Here is a 10000-nt window from a genome sequence, read left to right on the forward strand (position 1 = left end):
GCCCGGTTCTTTTTACACTTCCAGCTGGAGCTTGGGAGCGGCTTTTTGCACAAGAACACGCCGTGTTAGGCTTCCAGGACCTCGGCTAAGCAATTTTAACGGGTCGCCCGGTTCTTTTTTGATCCAGCCCGGTTCTTTTTTTATCCAGCCCGGTTCTTTTTACACTTCCAGCTGGAGCTCGGGAGCGGCTTTTTGCACAAGATCACGCCGGGTTAGGCTTCCAGGACCTCGGCTAAGCAATTTTAACGGGCCGCCCGGTTCTTTTTTTTATCCAGCCCGGTTCTTTTTTTTATCCAGCCTGGTTCTTTTTACACTTCCAGCTGGAGCTCGGGAGCGGCTTTTTGCACAAGATCACGCCGTGTTAGGCTTCCAGGACCTCGGCTAAGCAATTTTAACGGGTCGCCCGGTTCTTTTTTGATCCAGCCCGGTTCTTTTTCCACTTCCAGCTGGAGCTCAGCAGCGGCTTTTTGCACAAGATCACGCCGGGTTAGGCTTCCAGGACCTCGGCTAAGCACTTCTAACGGGTCGCCCGGTTCTTTTTTTGAACCAGCCCGGTTCTTTTTACACTTCCAGCTGGAGCTCAGCAGCGGCTTTTTGCACAAGATCACGCCGGGTTAGGGTTCCAGGACCTCGGCTAAGCAATTTTAAAGGGCCGCCCGGTTCTTTTTTTGATCCAGCCCGGTTCTTTTTACACTTCCAGCTGGAGCTCAGCAGCGGCTTTTTGCACAAGATCACGCCGGGTTAGGCTTCCAGGACCTCGGCTAAGCACTTCTAACGGGCCCTGGTCCACCCCTGCCAGTGCATTTCAAAACTTGGCATTAATTTCGACCTAAGAGACGAAGTCTGATTTTTTTCTACCACTTGGGCGGCCTTTTTGCACCCAGAACACCCGCACCGGCACCATAAATTCGAAGGGTGCCGAGTGCGTCGGCGCAGATTCTGCGACGGAGTGACACTTCCCTCTTGTGGACATTCGGCGGTAGGTGAAATGCGCACTCGGTCTTCTCTTTTCTTTTCCTTCCAGTGAAACTTTGGCAACATTCTGCGAGCTGCTGGCTTCCAGAACCTCGGCCAAGCAGGTGGAGGATTTTTTTCCACTTCCAGCTGGAGGTGAGGAGGGACTTTTTGGGCAAGATCACGCCGACTTAGCAAGCAAGGTGGAAGTGCCAGCATGCTCCGTGGCTGGAAGTGTGGATGTGCCAGCACCCTCCCTGCCTATGGAAGTGTGGAGCTCCAGCACCCTCCCTGCCTATGGAAGTGTGGAGCTCCAGCACCCTCCCTGCCTATGGAAGTGTGGAGCTCCAGCACCCTCCCTGCCTATGGAAGTGTGGAGCTCCAGCACCCTCCCTGCCTATGGAAGTGTGGAGCTCCAGCACCCTCCCTGCCTATGGAAGTGTGGAGCTCCAGCACCCTCCCTGCCTATGGAAGTGTGGAGCTCCAGCACCCTCCCTGCCTATGGAAGTGTGGAGCTCCAGCACCCTCCCTGCCTATGGAAGTGTGGAGCTCCAGCACCCTCCCTGCCTATGGAAGTGTGGAGCTCCAGCACCCTCCCTGCCTATGGAAGTGTGGAGCTCCAGCACCCTCCCTGCCTATGGAAGTGTGGAGCTCCAGCACCCTCCCTGCCTATGGAAGTGTGGAGCTCCAGCACCCTCCCTGCCTATGGAAGTGTGGAGCTCCAGCACCCTCCCTGCCTATGGAAGTGTGGAGCTCCAGCACCCTCCCTGCCTATGGAAGTGTGGAGCTCCAGCACCCTCCCTGCCTATGGAAGTGTGGAGCTCCAGCACCCTCCCTGCCTATGGAAGTGTGGAGCTCCAGCACCCTCCCTGCCTATGGAAGTGTGGAGCTCCAGCACCCTCCCTGCCTATGGAAGTGTGGAGCTCCAGCACCCTCCCTGCCTATGGAAGTGTGGAGCTCCAGCACCCTCCCTGCCTATGGAAGTGTGGAGCTCCAGCACCCTCCCTGCCTATGGAAGTGTGGAGCTCCAGCACCCTCCCTGCCTATGGAAGTGTGGAGCTCCAGCACCCTCCCTGCCTATGGAAGTGTGGAGCTCCAGCACCCTCCCTGCCTATGGAAGTGTGGAGCTCCAGCACCCTCCCTGCCTATGGAAGTGTGGAGCTCCAGCACCCTCCCTGCCTATGGAAGTGTGGAGCTCCAGCACCCTCCCTGCCTATGGAAGTGTGGAGCTCCAGCACCCTCCGTGCCTAGGGAAGTGTGGAGCTCCAGCACCCTCCGTGCCTATGGAAGAGCCACCTCCGCGGGCATGCTGCTCAACCACGCCGGCCCAGAGTTCCAGCCGCTCGGCTACACTCTCTCACAAGCCCCGCCTGGAGCTCCCCAGCCCGCCCCTGGTACCTCAACTACCGAGGCCAGCCGCTCGACCAGGCCGGCCCAGAGTTCCAGCCGCTCGGATAAGCTCTGTCACTCTCCCGCTAAGCAGCCACCGGTAACGGGGAAATGTCGCCGCCTTGTGGACACGCCGTTGTAAATGAATGGGCTTTCGCACTTAGTGCAATTTTCGCCAGCTCCGTGGCTGCAAGTATGGAGCTATGGAGCTATGGAGCCACCAGACAGGCTGGAGCTCTGGAGCTATGGAAGTATGGAGCTCTGGAGCTATGGAGCTATGGAGCTATGGAGCTCTGGGGCTATGGAGCTATGGAGCTATGGAGCTCTGGAGCTCTGGTGCTATGGAGCTCTGGAGCTCTGGTGCTATGGAGCTATGGAGCTATGGAGCTATGGAGCTATGGAGCTATGGAAGTCTGGAGCTATGGAAGTATGGAGCTATGGAAGTATGGAGCTATGGAGCTATGGAGCTATGGAGCCACCAGCCAGCACCCTCCGTGGCTCAACCACGCCGGCCCAGAGTTCCAGCCGCTCGGCTTCACTCTCTCACAAGCCCCGCCTGGAGCTCCCCAGCCCGCCCCTGGTACCTCAACTACCGAGGCCAGCCGCTCGACCAGGCCGGCCCAGAGTTCCAGCCGCTCGGCTTCACTCTCTCACAAGACCCGCCTGGAGCTCCCCGGCCCACCCCTGGTACCTCAACTACCGAGGCCAGCCGTTCGACCACGCCGGCGCAGAGTTCCAGCCGCTCGGATAAGCTCTGTCACTCTCCTGCCGCGCAGCCACCGGTAACGGGGAAATGTCGCCGCCTTGTGGACACGCCCTTGTAAATGAATGGGCTTTCGCACTTAGTGCAATTTTCGCCAACTCTCTGACTGGAGCTATGGAAGTATGGAGCTATGGAGCCACCAGCCACCCAGGCTGGAGCTATGGAGCTCTGGTGCTATGGAGCTCTGGTGCTATGGAGCTATGGAGCTCTGGAGCTCTGGTGCTATGGAGCTATGGAGCTCTGGAAGTATGGAGCTATGGAGCTCTGGAGGTATGGAGCTATGGAGCCCTGGAGCCCTGGAGCTATGGAGCCCTGGAGCTATGGAGCCCTGGAGCCCTGGAGCTATGGAGCCCTGGAGCTATGGAGCTATGGAGCTCTGGTGCTATGGAGCTATGGAGCTCTGGTGCTATGGAGCTATGGAGCTCTGGTGCTATGGAGCTATGGAGCTCTGGTGCTATGGAGCTATGGAGCTCTGGTGCTATGGAGCTATGGAGCTGGTGCTATGGAGCTATGGAGCTCTGGTGCTATGGAGCTATGGAGCTCTGGTGCTATGGAGCTCTGGTGCTATGGAGCTATGGAGCTCTGGTGCTATGGAGCTATGGAGCTCTGGTGCTATGGAGCTATGGAGCTCTGGTGCTATGGAGCTCTGGTGCTATGGAGCTATGGAGCTCTGGTGCTATGGAGCTCTGGAGCTCTGGAGGTATGGAGCTATGGAGGTATGGAGCCACCAGCCAGCACCCTCCGTGGCTGGATCAATGGAAGTGTTTAGGTACCAGGCGGCCAAAGTGCCGAGGCCTCACGCTCGACCACGCCGGCGCAGAGTTCCAGCCGCTCGGATGAGCTCTGTCACTCTCCCGCCGCGCAGCCACCGGTAACGGGGAAATGTCGCCGCCTTGTGGACACGCCGTTGTAAATGAATGGGCTTTCGCACTTAGTGCAATTTTCGCCAACTCTCTGACTTAGAGCTATGGAAGTATGGAGCTATGGAGCCACCAGCCACCCAGGCTGGAGCTATGGAGCTCTGGAGCTCTGGTGCTATGGAGCTCTGGAGGTATGGAGCTATGGAGCTATGGAGCTATGGAGCTATGGAGCCCTGGAGCTCTGGAGGTATGGAGCTATGGTGCTATGGAGCTCTGAAGCCATGGAGCTCTGGTGCTATGGAGCTCTGGAGCTCTGGAGGTATGGAGCTCTGGAGGTATGGAGCTATGGAGCCCTGGAGCCCTGGAGCTATGGAGCCCTGGAGCTATGGAGCCCTGGAGCCCTGGAGCTATGGAGCCCTGGAGCTATGGAGCCCTGGAGCCCTGGAGCTATGGAGCCCTGGAGCTATGGAGCTATGGAGCCCTGGAGCTATGGAGCTATGGAGCTATGGAGCTCTGGTGCTATGGAGCTATGGAGCTCTGGTGCTATGGAGCTATGGAGCTCTGGTGCTATGGAGCTATGGAGCTCTGGTGCTATGGAGCTATGGAGCTCTGGTGCTATGGAGCTCTGGTGCTATGGAGCTATGGAGCTCTGGTGCTATGGAGCTATGGAGCTCTGGTGCTATGGAGCTATGGAGCTCTGGTGCTATGGAGCTATGGAGCTCTGGAGGTATGGAGCTATGGAGGTATGGAGCCACCAGCCAGCACCCTCCGAGGCTGGATCAATGGAAGTGTTTTAGGTACCAGGCAGCCAAAGGGCCGAGGCCTCACTCTCGACCACGCCGGCGCAGAGTTCCAGCCGCTCGGATAAGCTCTGTCACTCACCCGCCGCGCAGCCACCGGTAACGGGGAAATGTCGCCGCCTTGTGGACACGCCGTTGTAAATGAATGGGCTTTCGCACTTAGTGCAATTTTCGCCAGCTCCGTGGCTGCAAGTATGGAGCTATGGAGCCACCAGCCAGCCAGGCTGGAGCTATGGAAGTATGGAGCCATGGAGCTCCGGAGCTATGGAAGTATGGAGCTATGGAGCTATGGAGCTCTGGAGCTCTGGAGCTCTGGAGCTATGGAGCTATGGAGCCCTGGAGCTATGGAGCTATGGAGCCCTGGTGCTATGGAGCTATGGAGCTCTGGTGCTATGGAGCTATGGAGCTCTGGTGCTATGGAGCTATGGAGCTCTGGTGCTATGGAGCTATGGAGCTCTGGTGCTATGGAGCTATGGAGCTCTGGTGCTATGGAGCTATGGAGCTCTGGTGCTATGGAGCTATGGAGCTCTGGTGCTATGGAGCTCTGGAGCTCTGGTGCTATGGAGCTCTGGAGCTCTGGTGCTATGGAGCTATGGAGCTCTGGTGCTATGGAGCTATGGAGCTCTGGTGCTATGGAGCTATGGAGCTCTGGAGGTATGGAGCTATGGAGGTATGGAGCCACCAGCCAGCACCCTCCGTGGCTGGATCAATGGAAGTGTTTAGGTACCAGGCGGCCAAAGTGCCGAGGCCTCACGCTCGACCACGCCGGCGCAGAGTTCCAGCCGCTCGGATGAGCTCTGTCACTCTCCCGCCGCGCAGCCACCGGTAACGGGGAAATGTCGCCGCCTTGTGGACACGCCGTTGTAAATGAATGGGCTTTCGCACTTAGTGCAATTTTCGCCAACTCTCTGACTTAGAGCTATGGAAGTATGGAGCTATGGAGCCACCAGCCACCCAGGCTGGAGCTATGGAGCTCTGGAGCTATGGAGCTCTGGTGCTATGGAGCTATGGAGCTCTGGTGCTATGGAGCTATGGAGCTCTGGTGCTATGGAGCTATGGAGCTCTGGTGCTATGGAGCTATGTAGCTCTGGTGCTATGGAGCTCTGGTGCTATGGAGCTATGGAGCTCTGGTGCTATGGAGCTATGGAGCTCTGGTGCTATGGAGCTATGGAGCTCTGGTGCTATGGAGCTATGGAGCTCTGGTGCTATGGAGCCACCAGCCAGCACCCTCCGTGGCTGGATCAATGGAAGTGTTTGGCTGCCTGGTACCTAAAAGGGCCGGGGCCTCACGCTCGACCACGCCGGCGCAGAGTTCCAGCCGCTCGGATAAGCTCTGTCACTCACCCGCCGCGCAGCCACCGGTAACGGGGAAATGTCGCCGCCTGGCGGACACGCCGTTGTAAATGAATGGGCTTTCGCACTTAGTGCAATTTTAGCCAACTCCGTGGCTGCAAGTATGGAAGTATGGAGCTATGGAGCCACCAGCCAGCACCCTCCGCGGCTGGAGCTATGGAAGTATGGAGCTATGGAGCTATGGAGCTATGGAAGTATGGAGCTATGGAGCTCTGGAGGTATGGAGCTATGGAGCCCTGGAGCCCTGGAGCTATGGAGCCCTGGAGCTATGGAGCTATGGAGCCCTGGAGCTATGGAGCCCTGGAGCTATGGAGCTATGGAGCTCTGGTGCTATGGAGCTATGGAGCTCTGGTGCTATGGAGCTATGGAGCTCTGGTGCTATGGAGCTATGGAGCTCTGGTGCTATGGAGCTATGGAGCTCTGGTGCTATGGAGCTATGGAGCTCTGGTGCTATGGAGCTCTGGAGCTCTGGTGCTATGGAGCTATGGAGCTCTGGTGCTATGGAGCTCTGGAGCTCTGGTGCTATGGAGCTCTGGAGCTCTGGTGCTATGGAGCTATGGAGCTCTGGTGCTATGGAGCTATGGAGCTCTGGTGCTATGGAGCTATGGAGCTCTGGTGCTATGGAGCTATGGAGCTCTGGTGCTATGGAGCTATGGAGCTCTGGTGCTATGGAGCTATGGAGCTCTGGTGCTATGGAGCTATGGAGCTCTGGTGCTATGGAGCTATGGAGCTATGGAGCCCTGGAGCCCTGGAGCTATGGAGCCCTGGAGCTATGGAGCTATGGAGCCCTGGAGCTATGGAGCTATGGAGCTATGGAGCTCTGGTGCTATGGAGCTATGGAGCTCTGGTGCTATGGAGCTATGGAGCTCTGGTGCTATGGAGCTATGGAGCTCTGGTGCTATGGAGCTATGGAGCTCTGGTGCTATGGAGCTCTGGTGCTATGGAGCTATGGAGCTCTGGTGCTATGGAGCTCTGGAGCTCTGGAGCTCTGGTGCTATGGAGCTATGGAGCTCTGGTGCTATGGAGCTCTGGAGCTCTGGAGGTATGGAGCTATGGAGCCACCAGCCAGCACCCTCCGTGGCTGGATCAATGGAAGTGTTTTAGGTACCAGGCAGCCAAAGGGCCGAGGCCTCACGCTCGACCACGCCGGCGCAGAGTTCCAGCCGCTCGGATAAGCTCTGTCACTCACCCGCCGCGCAGCCACCGGTAACGGGGAAATGTCGCCGCCTTGTGGACACGCCGTTGTAAATGAATGGGCTTTCGCACTTAGTGCAATTTTAGCCAACTCTCTGACTGGAGCTATGGAAGTATGGAGCTATGGAGCCACCAGCCACCCAGGCTGGAGCTATGGAGCTATGGAGCTCTGGTGCTATGGAGCTATGGAGCTCTGGTGCTATGGAGCTATGGAGCTCTGGTGCTATGGAGCTATGGAGCTCTGGTGCTATGGAGCTATGGAGCTCTGGTGCTATGGAGCTATGGAGCTCTGGTGCTATGGAGCTATGGAGCTCTGGTGCTATGGAGCTATGGAGCTCTGGTGCTATGGAGCTATGGAGCTCTGGTGCTATGGAGCTATGGAGCTCTGGTGCTATGGAGCTATGGAGCTCTGGTGCTATGGAGCTATGGAGCTATGGAGCTCTGGTGCTATGGAGCTATGGAGCTCTGGTGCTATGGAGCTATGGAGCTCTGGTGCTATGGAGCTATGGAGCTCTGGTGCTATGGAGCTCTGGTGCTATGGAGCTATGGAGCTCTGGTGCTATGGAGCTCTGGAGCTCTGGAGGTATGGAGCTATGGAGCTATGGAGCCACCAGCCAGCACCCTCCGTGGCTGGATCAATGGAAGTGTTTTAGGTACCAGGCAGCCAAAGGGCCGAGGCCTCACGCTCGACCACGCCGGCGCAGAGTTCCAGCCGCTCGGATAAGCTCTGTCACTCACCCGCCGCGCAGCCACCGGTAACGGGGAAATGTCGCCGCCTTGTGGACACGCCGTTGTAAATGAATGGGCTTTCGCACTTAGTGCAATTTTAGCACACTCTCTGACTGGAGCTATGGAAGTATGGAGCTATGGAGCCACCAGCCACCCAGGCTGGAGCTATGGAGCTATGGAGCTCTGGTGCTATGGAGCTATGGTGCTATGGAGCTCTGAAGCCATGGAGCTCTGGTGCTATGGAGCTCTGGAGCTCTGGAGGTATGGAGCTCTGGAGGTATGGAGCTATGGAGCCCTGGAGCCCTGGAGCTATGGAGCCCTGGAGCTATGGAGCCCTGGAGCCCTGGAGCTATGGAGCCCTGGAGCTATGGAGCTATGGAGCCCTGGAGCTATGGAGCTATGGAGCTCTGGTGCTATGGAGCTATGGAGCTCTGGTGCTATGGAGCTATGGAGCTCTGGTGCTATGGAGCTATGGAGCTCTGGTGCTATGGAGCTATGGAGCTCTGGTGCTATGGAGCTATGGAGCTATGGAGCTCTGGTGCTATGGAGCTATGGAGCTCTGGTGCTATGGAGCTATGGAGCTCTGGTGCTATGGAGCTATGGAGCTCTGGTGCTATGGAGCTCTGGTGCTATGGAGCTATGGAGCTCTGGTGCTATGGAGCTCTGGAGCTCTGGAGGTATGGAGCTATGGAGCTATGGAGCCACCAGCCAGCACCCTCCGTGGCTGGATCAATGGAAGTGTTTTAGGTACCAGGCAGCCAAAGGGCCGAGGCCTCACGCTCGACCACGCCGGCGCAGAGTTCCAGCCGCTCGGATAAGCTCTGTCACTCACCCGCCGCGCAGCCACCGGTAACGGGGAAATGTCGCCGCCTTGTGGACACGCCGTTGTAAATGAATGGGCTTTCGCACTTAGTGCAATTTTAGCACACTCTCTGACTGGAGCTATGGAAGTATGGAGCTATGGAGCCACCAGCCACCCAGGCTGGAGCTATGGAGCTATGGAGCTCTGGTGCTATGGAGCTATGGAGCTCTGGTGCTATGGAGCTATGGAGCTCTGGTGCTATGGAGCTATGGAGCTCTGGTGCTATGGAGCTATGGAGCTCTGGTGCTATGGAGCTATGGAGCTCTGGTGCTATGGAGCTATGGAGCTCTGGTGCTATGGAGCTATGGAGCTCTGGTGCTATGGAGCTATGGAGCTATGGAGCTCTGGTGCTATGGAGCTATGGAGCTCTGGTGCTATGGAGCTATGGAGCTCTGGTGCTATGGAGCTATGGAGCTCTGGTGCTATGGAGCTCTGGTGCTATGGAGCTATGGAGCTCTGGTGCTATGGAGCTCTGGAGCTCTGGAGGTATGGAGCTATGGAGCTATGGAGCCACCAGCCAGCACCCTCCGTGGCTGGATCAATGGAAGTGTTTTAGGTACCAGGCAGCCAAAGGGCCGAGGCCTCACGCTCGACCACGCCGGCGCAGAGTTCCAGCCGCTCGGATAAGCTCTGTCACTCACCCGCCGCGCAGCCACCGGTAACGGGGAAATGTCGCCGCCTTGTGGACACGCCGTTGTAAATGAATGGGCTTTCGCACTTAGTGCAATTTTAGCACACTCTCTGACTGGAGCTATGGAAGTATGGAGCTATGGAGCCACCAGCCACCCAGGCTGGAGCTATGGAGCTATGGAGCTCTGGTGCTATGGAGCTATGGAGCTCTGGTGCTATGGAGCTATGGAGCTCTGGTGCTATGGAGCTATGGAGCTCTGGTGCTATGGAGCTATGGAGCTCTGGTGCTATGGAGCTATGGAGCTATGGAGCCACCAGCCAGCACCCTCCGTGGCTGGATCAATGGAAGTGTTTTAGGTACCAGGCAGCCAAAGGGCCGGGGCCTCACGCTCGACCACGCCGGCGCAGAGTTCCAGCCGCTCGGATAAGCTCTGTCACTCACCCGCCGCGCAGCCACCGGTAACGG

This window comes from Syngnathus leptorhynchus, unplaced genomic scaffold (assembly GCF_054491065.1).
Source record: "Syngnathus leptorhynchus isolate UIUO unplaced genomic scaffold, UIUO_Slep HiC_scaffold_547, whole genome shotgun sequence".
Classification (NCBI taxonomy): Eukaryota; Metazoa; Chordata; class Actinopteri; order Syngnathiformes; family Syngnathidae; genus Syngnathus; species Syngnathus leptorhynchus.